The sequence below is a fragment of the Poecilia reticulata genome, linkage group LG13 (assembly GCF_000633615.1).
Source record: "Poecilia reticulata strain Guanapo linkage group LG13, Guppy_female_1.0+MT, whole genome shotgun sequence".
Taxonomy (NCBI): Eukaryota; Metazoa; Chordata; class Actinopteri; order Cyprinodontiformes; family Poeciliidae; genus Poecilia; species Poecilia reticulata.
The window spans coordinates 15708617-15722989 of NC_024343.1; the positions used below are offsets into that span (position 1 = coordinate 15708617).

At 40.1% G+C, this 14373-nt stretch overlaps 1 protein-coding gene across 5 annotated transcripts in view; it reads right to left on the reverse strand.

Annotated features, from left to right (window-relative positions):
- grik4 (glutamate receptor, ionotropic, kainate 4) overlaps positions 1–14373 on the reverse strand; it is a 347487-nt gene that overhangs the window by 264990 nt on the left and 68124 nt on the right. For 4 of the 5 annotated variants that reach the window (XM_017308264.1, XM_008425649.2, XM_008425647.2 and 1 more), the window contains exon 2: positions 8740–8941. The gene's annotated coding sequence lies outside the window, so the exon portion shown is untranslated. Of the gene's footprint in view, positions 1–8739; positions 8942–9175; positions 9283–14373 lie in introns of those variants that run through there. The other variant, XM_008425648.2, reaches the window with a different exon arrangement.

The following is a 14373-nucleotide window of genomic DNA, read 5'->3' on the forward strand; positions in this document are numbered from 1 at the left end:
TCATTTGTTATCCCTTGTCTCCTGCCCGTGCTTGTACATCTGCTTTTGCCTCTGATTTAATTTTCCAGTAGAGCTGTCAGACATGTGCAAGGGTTTGTCTGCCACATGGTGTAGTGCAATGAACTATTTCTGTTCTGCCATAGTCACACAGCATCATCGCCATTTGCTGCATAAATATTGAAGCTACTATTTAAACAGTTCTGATCAAACACGAGTCAATCAAACACCGCAGAGGGCACAAATGGAGGCTGTTTGCGTAAAAGAGGCATAAAACAAAACACTGCAAAAAAATAAATGGCTCAAACTGAGTCTGAAACTCCTGCATCATGCAGGGAAAAAAAAATCAAGGAATGTAACCATTTGATCATCTTTAAGGTCTGTGTTGCCTCTATGTCCCTGTTGCTGCACATATATATATATTTTTTTACAACTTGTTGCTCTCAACCACTTTTCCCTCAACTGTAGCTCTCTCTATCTGGAGGACGTTAACATTTGTTTGTACGATGACAATGCTTTGCAGAAACAACTGGCATGATGCAAACAAACCATCAGCAAGAGGCAATAAAACTCCTAATTAGGCAGCGTTTGCAAAATCGCATCAGACAGTCGGACATTATTGGAGTAAATTATTGTTTAATGAAACTCTTAAAATCGTTGGACAATTTGACCAATGATTAAAAACCCGCACGGCTGTACAGTGTGACAAACATTTTTAGGTTACAGGTTACAGATGAGAGCTGAATCATTTAGGACAGTGGTCCCCAAACTACGGCCCGCGGGCCGGATCCGGCCCACCGCCACATTTGGTCCGGCCCCCTGAACAATACTAGAGAGCATTCAGATTTTTTTCATATATTGTATTTTCCSGTTTATATGTGGATTTTTCTTCAACCACTAGGGGGCTCTTTAGCAGGAAGTGTGTCCTGTAAACTGAGGGTGTTTTGTTTTGCATGGCGCATTGCTGCCATCTGTTGGACTATTAGGGAAATGCTTGACTTTTATGTTATTTAATCAGTACGGTTGTTTGCTAGCGGTAGAGCAGATGAACACACGTGTTTGTTATGAACGCTGCATTCCAGGTTTTCCTCAATGAAATATATACTAGTCAGTCCCAGTGACCGCTTCACTAACGGTTTTTGCCCATGTGCTTTGTGGGTAAAAATGAATCGAGAACCCCCAGAACAGTTTCAACCTTCAGCCCCCCTCCCCGCCAACAATTTCCGGCAGCCCAGGTGATAAACGTGTAACACTTCTTCTGTTACAAACTGACTCCAGCCCCCCACCAGAGAAGGGAAAAGTTATGTGGCCCTCACAGGAAAACGTTTGGGGACCACTGATTTAGGATTTAAATCTGTTTATACGGTACAGCTTTCCTCAACAGGTCTGTATTTCCGTCAGCTGCTCGACTTCACACTTTGCGCCGCGTCCAAGATGAGCGGATTGTAGCGCAGAGGTGGAAGCGAAGCAGAACAAGCCACTGCTGCTCCACTCGTAATGAAATACAAGCAGAGCTCTGTGCAGCAGATTCTGGAGCGGTTAAGGGGAAAAGCTAACCGGTCCTGATCACTTTAACACTCAATGCTGAGCACACCGCGGCGGCGGCGCACAGAGTAGCAGCTTCATGGACTTCAGCTACGGAGAGACTTTTCAGCAGCAGAACAAAAGTGAGATGTTAATGTTTACCTTAAATGCCTCCTTAAGAATGCCGAGCAGGAAGATTTTAAAGAGGGATAAACGGAGGCCAAAGATGATCTTGGCGCGCCGCCTCTAAATAAAAACCCAGGTAAGAAGCAGGAGAGCAAGCGGAGCTGGGATACAGAGTGAGTTGCAGACATAGGACTGAAGGTCCTGAAGGTCAAAGGCTGACATAAACATAAATAAATAAATTCTAGTTGAAGCTATGCATCTTCCTTCTTAAGTTATTATTCATTCAAAATATTATAAACTTAAGACTTTCTCATCAGGGGTATTAATAGGGCGACCTAATCTGAGGTGCATATAGTTTACTTATCAGAATAATTTCACATCTCACAGTTTGGCAAGCGTAGCCCAAAACTTTCTGCAACCACTGATTTAAGGTGCCAAACACACAAAGATAAAACAAACGCAACATAAGATGACAAAGAGAAAATCGATGATGCTTGTTAGGAAGAAACACTGTTGGAACGTCTGGCGTTTCCCCCATTTAATAATGTATCTCCTGATATCCAGAAGAACACAGAAGCCAAAGTGACAACCATGTATTGAACACAGCTTTGAAACATTTTACTTACAAAGTTCTCCTGAACAACTTCTCAGGATAGCTAGGAACATTTGTGTTTTAAAATTAATGTTTCCGGGGCTTTGACATATATTGCAAAAAAAACGAAATAAAAAATGTGCTGCCATGCATCATGGTCAAGAAATGATCTAGAAAAAGTTCCTAGCTAAAACCTGTTACATTAATAATTTTATGAGTACCATAAAACATGTAGAAGGAAGAAGAAAAAGGGGATGTCAATGTTTTTCTTTAGAGTTTACGGCGTTTAAACATTCATCTCATCCCTTTTGGTTGGTTTCACCAGTGTCTCAATGTAAAGATCTGGCTCACCATAATCAGTAACAAGTTTACGGTTAATACTTCAGGTGAAACAAAACAGAATAATACACTTTTATATATTCACATTTTATATTGTCAAAGACAGACCTGTGGCCTCTTGTCAAAAAAGAGTTTTCTTGTATTTTTCATTAGAACAACTGGTAACTGGTTTTACTGTAATAGAATTAGATGCATCTTTATTTTATTCCCCTTTAGCAACTAGTCAAAAGCCAGGACAAACGGAGAGCCAGATGGCGTAAAGGCTGGGATGGGATTCTCAAGCATTTTCAGTTAAGTCTCGCATTGGCCTCACAAATATTGCTACTGTCTGCCAGAGCCCTTCTACCTGTCTGCCTCAGTAATCTGCCAGGGAGCAGACAAACATCAGTGGGTCTTATCTCTACTTTCCAGGAGCAGCGGAGAAAGAAAGAGGAAAAAGACCTGGACCCAGAAGCAACAAAGACAGGAGCAGACCGAGGGGGAAATAAAGTTAATTAAGTATTTCCTTATTCATAAATCTATAGCAACTTACTCTGAAAAGGCTGAGTTCACCAGATATATGTGCTGTGTGGCTTTTGTTAAGCAAGTGAAAAAAAAACCCTACAGAGACAGACAACAAGGAGGGCCGGCGAAGATTACTTTAACATTTCCAATAAGGCTCAGCGGCTGGATTTACACAGACACAATCAAGAATGTTCAGACTGACGCATACAGAGAGGCTATAGTGCGCCATCTGCATCACGGTGATATTCGACACTCAAATCTTATGCAAGATTGCACGTGTGGGCAATGCAACTGAAACGAACTCTTCAAATCACTTTCCCCGAGCCAAAGTCAGCAAAAAAGTCACATTTTGTCAGTAGCAGATTTCACAGGGTGCTGATGCCTTGGAGAATGTCGACGCCTCTAAAGCGCAGTGTGTGTTCTGGCATTTTTATTCATGGGGAAACTGGAGAAACCGCCTGTGGAAAAGCGCAGTGGCTTTAAAAACATGAAAAGTGTTTTGCCCCGTGTGTGAATATAAATGTGGCTGCACCGTTACCAGATGACATGGGCGTCGGTAACGTGATTTCAGCCAAGCCGTCGCTGTGTAGTGTGTGTGTGTGTGTGTGCGTGCGCGTGTGGGTGTGTGTGTGTGTGTGTGTGTGCGCGCACGTTGTGGTAAAACCTCATGTGGTGCAGAGGTTGTTTTTTTTCCCCCACAACTATTAAAACGCTCAACACACCCTCTCTCCAGTGAGAAATTTAATCAGTTTGCTTTATCAACTAAAGACAATATTCTAAAAATATACATGCCTTATTGATTTATTTTTAGTTTTTTTTATTAAATGTTTGCTAAGAATAAACAGTTGTTTGTGCTTTGTGATTTTTGTCCAGCACTGCATTCCAGTCCTGAAACAGTCAGTTGGTATAAAGACAAATCTTTGTCCTCACTTTTTTGTAAAAGAAAAGGAGAAAAAAGAAAAGAAAAGAAAATGTGTTTCAATAGGTTTCCTGCAGGTTCTTTTTTTTTGGCAAAAGATGAAGGGCACAGAGAATCAGAAAGGAATTCCAGCTGGAGAAGGACGACGTTAAGTCACAGTTGTGAAATTGTTGCCCGTTTTTGTGCGGTTGTATCGTAACGGGTTTCACTCCCGGCTACGCAAAGCGTTGTCGTCTGGATTTTTTTTTTCCTGCTGACTGAAACCCCACCACACACAAAAGTTTGCATGTTTATTACGTCCTTAAAGCAAGAAATTAACTCGCTCTTTTGAAAAGCGCCATTGATTATGCACTTAGGAGAGATGAGAAGGAGTAATCCCATCTCGGGAAGCTTTTCCAGAACCTGGGATATTTTTCTGGGGTCGATCTTTACTTCATTCTCTCTTCATCTGCCGTGGTAAAAACAGATCATCAGGGTAGAAATGATTCCAGTTTGAACTTGTATATGTTTTGGGGGGTTTTTTCTGCAAACTTTAACTGGGTTAGATTTTGAACCATCGTTTTCATCTGAGGAGAACATATTAAATCTTCTAGTCAAATTAAAATATAAACTTAATGTAATCTGCATTATTCTATCATTTTGAGTTAGAACGTAATGAAATCTGCCAATGTTGCTACATGTTTATGTGCAATGCTCTTTGAGAAAACATGTGGCTTAATTTTGTAACCATCTGTCAAATTTCTTCCTTTTGTCAGAGTTTGAAAATATTTTTACTTTGTTCCAGAGCGAAATCTGACATTGTTGGTGTGAAAAAGAGAAGGTTGTGAACCTGATCAGACCTTCTGTTTATCTCTATTCTGCCAGCAAAGGCAAAAGACTGCAGCCTTGAAACAAATTCTAAAACACATAATTTCAGCTTTGCTTAGAGTTTGGAATAACTTTGCAGAAATTAAAGACTCATAGAGTGTCTTTGTCTTTAAAAAGAAAAGAGAGGAGTTTTTAGCCAAAATTAGACAATATTAAAAGAAAAACACAAGGTTACCCAATCTTCAAAATGATTAAGAGTTGTGTGAGCAGCAAAAGTAAAAATAAAAACAAAAAACAAAACTACACGTATGGATATATATTAAAAAGATGGATAAAGTGTGACCTAAAGAATGTTCAGGAAATGTCTGCCCTTTAATAAGACAGTACGGAATAATATTTCAATAAAAGCTTTTATCATTTCATGATTTATTAAATAAAAGAATTGTTCTGATGAAAGAAAGCTCACCATCATTTATCAGCACCTTTGCTTTTAAGCTAATTGAGATGAAGTATTCTCATAACAGAAGATTCGCTTTCAGAAAAGTTTTTTCTTCAATCATTTAATTACAGAGAGAGATTTAAGTGAGGAAAAGATGTACTTCGCGTGTGCCCGTCACCTTTTCGTCATTAACCCTCATTTGTCCTTACTGTGCCTCGTCTGTGTCTAATCTTGTCAGGTTTTCTTCAAACTGTTCAGAATTGCTTCTGCAGGAATCCTTCCAGGAGTTGTGCTCTCTAAGGCTTTCATTTATAGATGGGCTGGTCATGAAGCCGACTAATTAAAGAACAAAAGCGGAGGTGTTTGTTTTTCTTGGCCTGGTTCCTTCTCCAGCCCACAGCGGCAACAAGTTTTTAGAAAACATTTAGAAAACTGGAGAAAAGGGTGGCAATTCAAAAGTCGATCCTGATGTGATAATTCACACTGTGGCCATTTCCCACTCAAATTAACCTCTTGAACTGAAAAACGCTCCTTCGGCAGCTTCGCCACAAAACAACACAGACGGCTTTGAAAAGCTGCCGCCCTAATAGTGGTGCACTACTTTTTGTTTTATTTTAAATGACCTGCAGCTTCAGAAAATAAATTCTCACAGCAGTCAGCTATTTGACTACACAATATTTGAAAGTTTTCAGGTTGCAATTTATACACAGTTGTGGTTTTAGTTATTGGGTAGATCAGCAACTGTCCAGAGTTGCTGATCTCTGGACAGCAACTCTGTCCAGAGATCAGCATGAGAATTATGATTATTTCCTGTATTTTGACTGATTTACAGGAATCTAAAAGAGCATAACTTTAGTGCATCATGAAACAACTTCAAATATTAGCTTTAGAATCATCTTTACCGTTTATACTTCTCAAAAGGAGGACGTAACTTGTTTAAAATTGTCTTTCACAACATGCATCTTAAGTAATTGGGTATGATCTCCAGAGGAAAATGTGCAACACTTTACGGTCCCTTGCAAAACAAACATATCTTCACTGCTCGGTATTCCCAGCGCATGAATAATAGAGCAGCGAAAAGAGTAAGCAAGTGTCTCAGCAAGAGCAGTGTTCAGAATGGCCACCCATAGCTGACGAGCTGCGGTGCTTTCAAACAAAATGCTGTAAGAAAGCCGATGATCCAAGAAGCACCAACAGCTGCTCTGCCTTTGCTGCAATGCAAAGGAGGATTTTCTGAATCTGGAAAAATGAACCAACACCAAGTGAATCTAGAAATCAAGCTACCTGCAAAATGAGGTAGCTTGAGAAATAACGAAATAATATTTGCTCTTTTTTTTTTTTTTGATGATTTATCCCATTAACCCAGAGATTCACCAGCAAGAATGTTTTAACCTAATTTCTAATCTAGTTTTTGTTAACCCTCCTATTTTAGTTGAATGCTATTTACCTTGAAAAAGCCCAATATTTTAAGATGACACGACAACAACACTGAATGTTTTTCTACCCCTCCTGCTGCGAGCAGTCATCAATTATTCATGCCGGGAGCGGAGGCTTCGTCACGCTGCTACTTAACATGGCAGCCGCTGTAAAAACAGCATTTGATATTGTGTTGTTTTATGCTACAATGCTATCGGCAACGTTGACTCAGCCTCTGACCCGCCTTCCAACAGCTGATTGAAAATAAAAAATGTTACAGCTGCCAGTAAGAGCGACTTAACTATTCCAACACCAAGACGGAAATTGAAGAGACGTAAACCTGCGATATCCTCTGGTTTTAGAGAAAATACAACTTCCTGTAACTAAACAACCCAACTGAATTAATGACAACAAAACAGAAAATAACAGAAATTCAAACTCGGTACCAGCTCATTAGATCAGCGCAGAGCCATGTTTCATTTGATAAAACACTCATTACAGTTACAGCACAATGTGACCAGGAACGTTATTAAATAATCAATCTTAGGCAACATGAGTCACATGACGATTATTCTCAAGAAAGTCGGAGAACGGCTCTGCCAAAATCTGAATAAAAGCACTTTTACAAAGAGCCACATTACTCACCCTTTGTCAACAGCATTAAAAATCAAGGTACATAACCTTCTCGTTTTCCATTAATTATTTTTTTCATACAAACACGAAGACAAACTCTACTTGTTTATCGATTCCACAGCATTGGTGTGTGCTGTATGTATGGTGTGCTGCCTTCGTCATAATTTTCTCAGCCTTCACCACGCAACACCATGTGTTGCGTGGTGCTCTGAAAAAGTTCAGGTAATTAAACAACTTTTTGTTCTCTTTTGTAAGTAAGTCTTTCATCCAAAGGTCAAACATCTGTGACTCCGAACCTTTAATTTCCTTTGATTTCAGTTTAAACATCTCACTGATGCAACTGGGGTTGTGTAACTATAGAAAATTGTGATCAAGACTACTTTGGTCAATGATTAAATGATTATTTATTGAATTTGGAAACAGTGCATTTATTTATTTTTCCTTCCTCTGAACATTCCCTTAAAATAACAGACAAAGCATTTATCAAAATGGAGGATCTAACATGAAAAGCCATCAGGTTATGGTGCTGTCCACCATGACACATTTCACACAGAGGGCCACTGCTGCTGCTCCTGCTGCTGCTGGTCTTGGTCTCTTTCTGCCATCTTTACTCACACTGATTTGTAGGTTCATGTAGGTTCAGCCTCTAAAATGTCGGAGCCGAAACTTAATATCAATTTAAAATGAATTTATCTCGAATAATTGGGCCACTTATTTCCAGATAAAATGAAGGCCTCTTCACTTACTAACATCTTCCACCAAAAAGAGAGTTTGTATGACTAAGAGTTGGGAGAGCTTATTATGGTACATTAACTTATTGAAAAAAATGATCCTTCTTTTATGTGCATTTACAGCAGCCAAAGTCAATCAAGCTGAATAATCACCACTCCGGCTATCAGCCAGTTCCTTTGTACAGCTCTACACTAAACTAGTCATCCATACAGTACAGTGTCTTTTAAGTGTTTAAATGCTACAGCTCATCTTAGCCTGGTCAATGTCCACAACAAAAGGCAAATCCATGTCTTGAAATTTGCAAAATGCAAAGTATATCTGACTTCTGGCTTTCAAGATAAACTCAACGCAGTACGGTTGTATGATAATTGTATGATTGTCTTTGGCAAACCTGTCACTGTCTGGTTAGACTCCGGCATAATTTCGGTTTATTAAAGCGGGTTAAAGTTGCATTCTGAGGCAGCAGGAGGAAACCTTCCTGCCAAAGTTGCTTTAGAAGCACTTTTAATACCCTTAAAACTTTCAGTACTTCCTCTCGCATGCACACAGCTGACAGGCGTCAACGTCAAAACCTAAAGTTCACAGATGGCAGGAAGACCTTGTCCTTAAACTCATTGTTATTCATCATTTCCTCTCCCCGCTTCATTCTCTTCATGCCGTCATTGAAAAGAGCAGGTGAGTGGCTGCTGATTACAAAACATCCGCTCCTACCTTTGATCTCCTGAGGTGTGGGGCTTTAATCCATCTTGCAGCACAGAGGGCTGTCTGATCTTGGTGGTTGTGGTAGTCACTTAGCTTCTCGTCATCTCACGTACACATATAGTGCGAGCCAGCACCTGCAGAGGCGTGTGCATACGTACACGCAGACACGCAGTCTGGTTTCTTTTGAGGTGAGGTGCTGCTCGCAGGACCCCTGTGAAAAGACAGAAAGTAAGACACACAAAATTAGAGTCTGAAAAGAACAGAGAGTTTCATAAAGCACACAGTAGCTGTCCAAGGTTTGGAAATACAGGTAGTCATTCATTAAAAATGGATCAGTAAGTACGTCCAAGACTGTAAAAGCACTAATAAATCCTAACATGCATAAAAAATAAAAAATAAAACGTCTTAGAGCAATTCATATGCCAAACTTTGAAATAAATCGTACAATTCCACAAGAATCTTTATGTCCGTAGGCTTGCAATTTCTTCTGCGGCATCTTCTTCCGCTGCCTGATCACCAACGCTGAGGATGGTCGTTTATCAACCACAAAGCAAATTCATGATCTGCCTTGTAAACCAGAGTTTTAAAGTTCACAGCGCCGTGTTGCTGATGGCCTGGTTTTTGTGGCATGTCCCTTACTCAGCCAGATTCCCTTCCTGTTTAAACAGCACATCTGACATTTTTATTATTGTCACTGCAGATTCCTTAGAAAGAGCCTCTGGAACTCATCCTTCACAGCAACCCTCAGCGGATGGCATTGCCAGACAGTTTCTGCAGAAAACGAGAAAGCAAATGTCACTAACAAGATGAGCATTAATCTCCCGTCGCTGCAGTTTAATGGCGCCCGTATCCAGCAGAGAATTAAAGTTCTCCCTGGAGATCAGCCTTGTCAATTAGCGCTGGGGTGAAATCATCAGAAGGCGTGTAGAACCTGCTGCGACACATGTTAAGATTCTCTGCACACATAAATCTCCCATCTTTACCTTCTCGCTAAATTAATAAAGGGATCTTCTAACGTGCAAATCTGGAGTCACACATGCTTTGCCCGGGCAGCTTGAAAAATGAGGGAGTGATTGAATCTCGCCTTTAATCTATGAATCATTTGAGTATCTGGCCTGCCAAAATATGAGCACTGATCATCTAAACGACCTCAGATTCATTACTGCATTTCCAAAAAGTCGCCAGAAATACACTCACCAGGCATCAAGTAGATTCAATGAACAGCTGTCCGGAAAAGTGAGGGACACTCAGAAATTGAGGTTTAAATAGAGAACACTGAATTATTCATTGATGAGGTTATTAGATGTTTAATTTGGATCATGTCAAATCTCAAAGAGGGCACAAACAGAAGGCAACTAGGCTTCCTTTCTTCACTACTTTGAGACGCATTGCCTCAAATGTTAAGGGCCTCTTCTGTTCGAAGCAATCAAAGGTTTAGGGTTTAGCATTTTCTGCTGGTCGTTGTTTTGAGAAAGTCTTACAACCACAAACCGTCCTGGACAGAAAACTCCGCTGGTACTGCAGAACCAAATGCATGTGGCTTATAATTAGAGATGCACCAATCCCTCCATGTTTCCCCGTGTTCATTAAATGCATCACAACTCAGAAGTCCCTCAATTTTTAATCTCTGAACAGATCAACAGCATATCCCGAAATGCTGTCTAAGTTTAACATTTGATTTAATAAGATGCACCACTTCAAAAACATCCCACTTTTGCCTTGTTGGTCAGAATATTTCCCTCAAAGTTTTGGGGATTCAGAAGATATTTTAGCACACATGAGATAACATTTTATGCTACGTTTCTTTTTATTTTTAAACATGAACGTTGGTCAAGCGAGGCCTGTAGTGCTTTAGATATTCTCACTTTTGCTGTGACCTTTTGAGCGAGTAGTCAATAAAAATTTGCTGGTGGAAAAAACAGTTTCATTTCCAGGCCTGTGTTCATCTCATGGCTGAGTCTTCAGGGGCAACATTGCATGTGAACTTCTACCCCATCGGAATAAAGTGGAAATCCAGTTTAATTTAATTTAATCATCCATTCATTCATCCATCAATCCCCACTTGTCATTGCAGGGCTGTGGGACGGCTGCTGCCCATCACCAGCAGTCACTGGGTGAGAAGCTGGCTACACCCTGGACGGGTCGCCAGTCCAGTACAGGGCTAATTTTAATCATCCTAAATTTAAATATGATTTTGTAGCTACTCTGTGGGCAGGAAGCATCTTCTGTACCGATTTGTTTTACAGCGAACCTAAAGAAGCCTCCGACTGGAAACACTTTTTTATATTCAGTGTCAAGAAGAGGAACGGAGTTGTGAAACTTCCTGGAAAACAAAAACACTGGTCCTTCTGCACATCAGCTCCATCCATCAGGTTAAAGGTAACGCCCACATATCCATGCCTCTGTTCTTTACCGTTGGCCACGTTGATTCTAGAAGGCGATGTGTGAAAGGCACTACACTTCTGCAAAACCGGAGCACCAACCTCACTGTCCTCAACAGATTGTCTCTTACCCTGAAGATACAGGTGTGAAGCTGAAGCCTGACAAAACAAGCTGGTTCTGTTGTGTCATGTGACAGCCTAGTTTTCTGTCAGAGGTGTAAAGTGCACCAGAAAACCAAGTTTGAAGAACAGCTACAGATTCTCAGATAATCTTGCTACATGTGGAGTACATGTGCTTTGACGTCGCCTTCAGTAAAGACTCAGTTGTCCATCAAAATCTCTGTACTGACAGCAGTAATGTCATTCAGGACAAAGAAAACGGAAGGATGAAGAAATGTGAGGAACGGAAAAAAGCCATTTGACAAGAGCAGCATCAAAAATAGGAGTATCGTTTTTTCAGTCCTGGACATATGATCTGCAATATCTCACTGAAAACATGAGATGTCAATATTCCAAAATCAAGACATCACTTTAATATCATATGTATGACAAGATGAGCCAGGCTAATTAAGACAATAAATCACTGGACTCATTGTATGCCAGCACCAAGGAAGCATCAGATCTTCCTTGATCTTCCTGTGGTCTAAGCACCATAGACCAGGTTGTGGTCTATGGTGCTTAGACCACAACCTGGATAATCTCCAACCTGTGAAAAAACCCTGAAAATAAATGTTCTCCTTAAAGAGAGGAAGAGAGTCATTGTACCAGGAAACCATGAGAAGCTGAGACTTGTGCAGAAAGAACTGCGAAAGAAAATTAGGGATGAAAAACATCTAAGAAAGACAGAAGATGGAGGTTCAGTGGTTTGGAAGAACCCGATGACCATTTCAGGCCTACGGAGACTCAAACTGGTGGATGAACAACATGAATAGGTCCAGATGGCGTCAGCTGCAGTTTCCTGAGGTGCTCTGCAGACCATCTGTGTGGCATCATGGGATACATGATCAACCTGAGCCTGAATCTGGGGAAATTATCACAACTGTGGAAGACCTCCAGGGTGGTACCAGTACCAACGACCAAACCTCCAAAGAACCTCAGCATCTACAGGCCGGTATCTTGGATCCGATTGCTTCTCAACCATCTACGCCTCGTGGTGAAGTCTTTACCGGATTCTTTTAACTGGAAAATCTAGTCAAACCTTATATTCTTTTGAAAAAGAGACTTAACTATCCTTTTGGAATAACAGCATAAACATCTAGGCATGATTTAGCCTTAAAAATTCCTGCTGAAGTAGATGGAGGAAAATAAAAACCACTCTGTTCAGAACACATTTTAATTCAGCTGTAAAATCTACTTGCCCCTAATAAAAACCTTTTATGGAATGTGCTTTTCAAGATAATTTATAGTAATACCAGAATAAAATGTTAGATGAAATCAATGTCTCTCTTCTAGGCAGTGTGTATAAAAAAATAACAAGGAAACTTCAGAAGTGCTGACAAATGTAAACTTGAAGTCATAAAGATATTGTTGCTGACTGTTTCCTTCACCATGCTTTGCTCCCCGTCTTCCTTACGACTTTTCTCTCGATTATTTTATCTTTCTTGGTCTTAGGTTGCTGCGTGAAAAGCAAAGGCACAGAACTTATTTTCTATAAACATTGCCCAAAGGACTAAAACTGCTACACACTACGTTTCTGTCCATTAAAATCAATCCTTGTAACCAACATCAGCAGCAACATTGTATTTGTCTAGTCACGAATGCAGAGTCAACACATCAGATAAACTTTGTTTTTGCTGTCACAAGGCATCAGAGGAAGCCGCTGTGCTCCATGTAATCAAGACTCTGATAAAGATTTTGAGATTTAATTAACCAAACAAACATGAACAAACAATGGTAAATAAACAAAATGTCAACTTAAAAGTATTTTTGTGAATACTCGATTGCTAAGACTTGTAACTTAATTGAAGGCTGATCATTGCACAACGAAACCTGCATGACTAAGCATTCATGTTTTTCTTAAAAAAAACAACAAAAAAAGACACATTTCATACAAACACGAGGAACTGCGCTAATATCAAGCTTTACAATTCATGGATCCAAACCATAAAGAGCAATGCTCACTTAGTTACTCCCAAAATATAAGTATAAAAACCTCATGTCAATACTGCGGCTGCTCTCTGTTAGAACATAGTGCAATGTCAAAACTGTCGTAAAATGATGTAATGAAAATAATGCAATAGCTTTTTTCCTCACTGCTCTCTTTCTCATAGGTCACCACAATGTTTTCACTCTGTGACCTTTTAGGTCTTGAACATTCTCGTCAGAATCAGGTGCGGGAATCTACCGCAGTGATATTCCAGCCGACATCTTGCAGATATTGATTAAATATAGATTAAACAAGGTGTTGGAAGGGTTTTCTTGTTGGGTTTGTGTAAATTGTATATTCAGTTTCCTGCCATTAGCTGAAAGGAGTGGAACCCGGTGTGATCTTCTGCTGTAGTCCATTTGTGTCATGGTTTAAAGTGTTGTGCATCCGGAGTTACTATTCAACACACCTTCATTAAAACAAATACTTATTTGAGCAACTGTTATCGTTCTTTCACCTTGAACGGGTAACCTGGTGTCCTCTGACCTTAAAAAGCCAATTTCAATCACATAACAATTGACTGGGTGATTTATATTTTTCAGACCAGTATATTAGTAGCTCCTGAAATTTGCCTGTTCGGTGCCAACAAGCTGAGCAAAATTTAATTAAACGTCCTTTATTCCCAGATCTGATGCAGAGTTTGAACTTTGTACCTTATAAAGTGGCCAGTGAATATATTTACATTTCAAATTGTTACTTCCCACTGATTACATGTGACTGACATTACATTACTTGAGATCCATTTGTACTACCATTTTTAGTGTTGGTGTTCTGACCTCATGCAGGATAAGAAGAAGTTTCCTAACAACAATCTTCCTATTTTTGGCTGAATTCATTCAACCACTGTAGCATCGTTACCGTTTTGAAAACACTCAACTCAGTAAAAACTGAGGATTGGGTGCTGTGGTGGCGCAGGGGCAAAGCACTACCCATGAATTGAGGCCTTGGTCCTTGTGCCGGTGGTCGCAGGTTCGATTCCTGGCCTGGTGACATTTGCCGCATGTCTTCCCCCTCTCTCTTTCCTGTCGAACTACTTTCAAATAAAGGCCACTAGAGCCAACAGAGTCTTTAACAAAAAAACTGAGGATTCAGAGAGTTAATAAATCAAATCTTAGT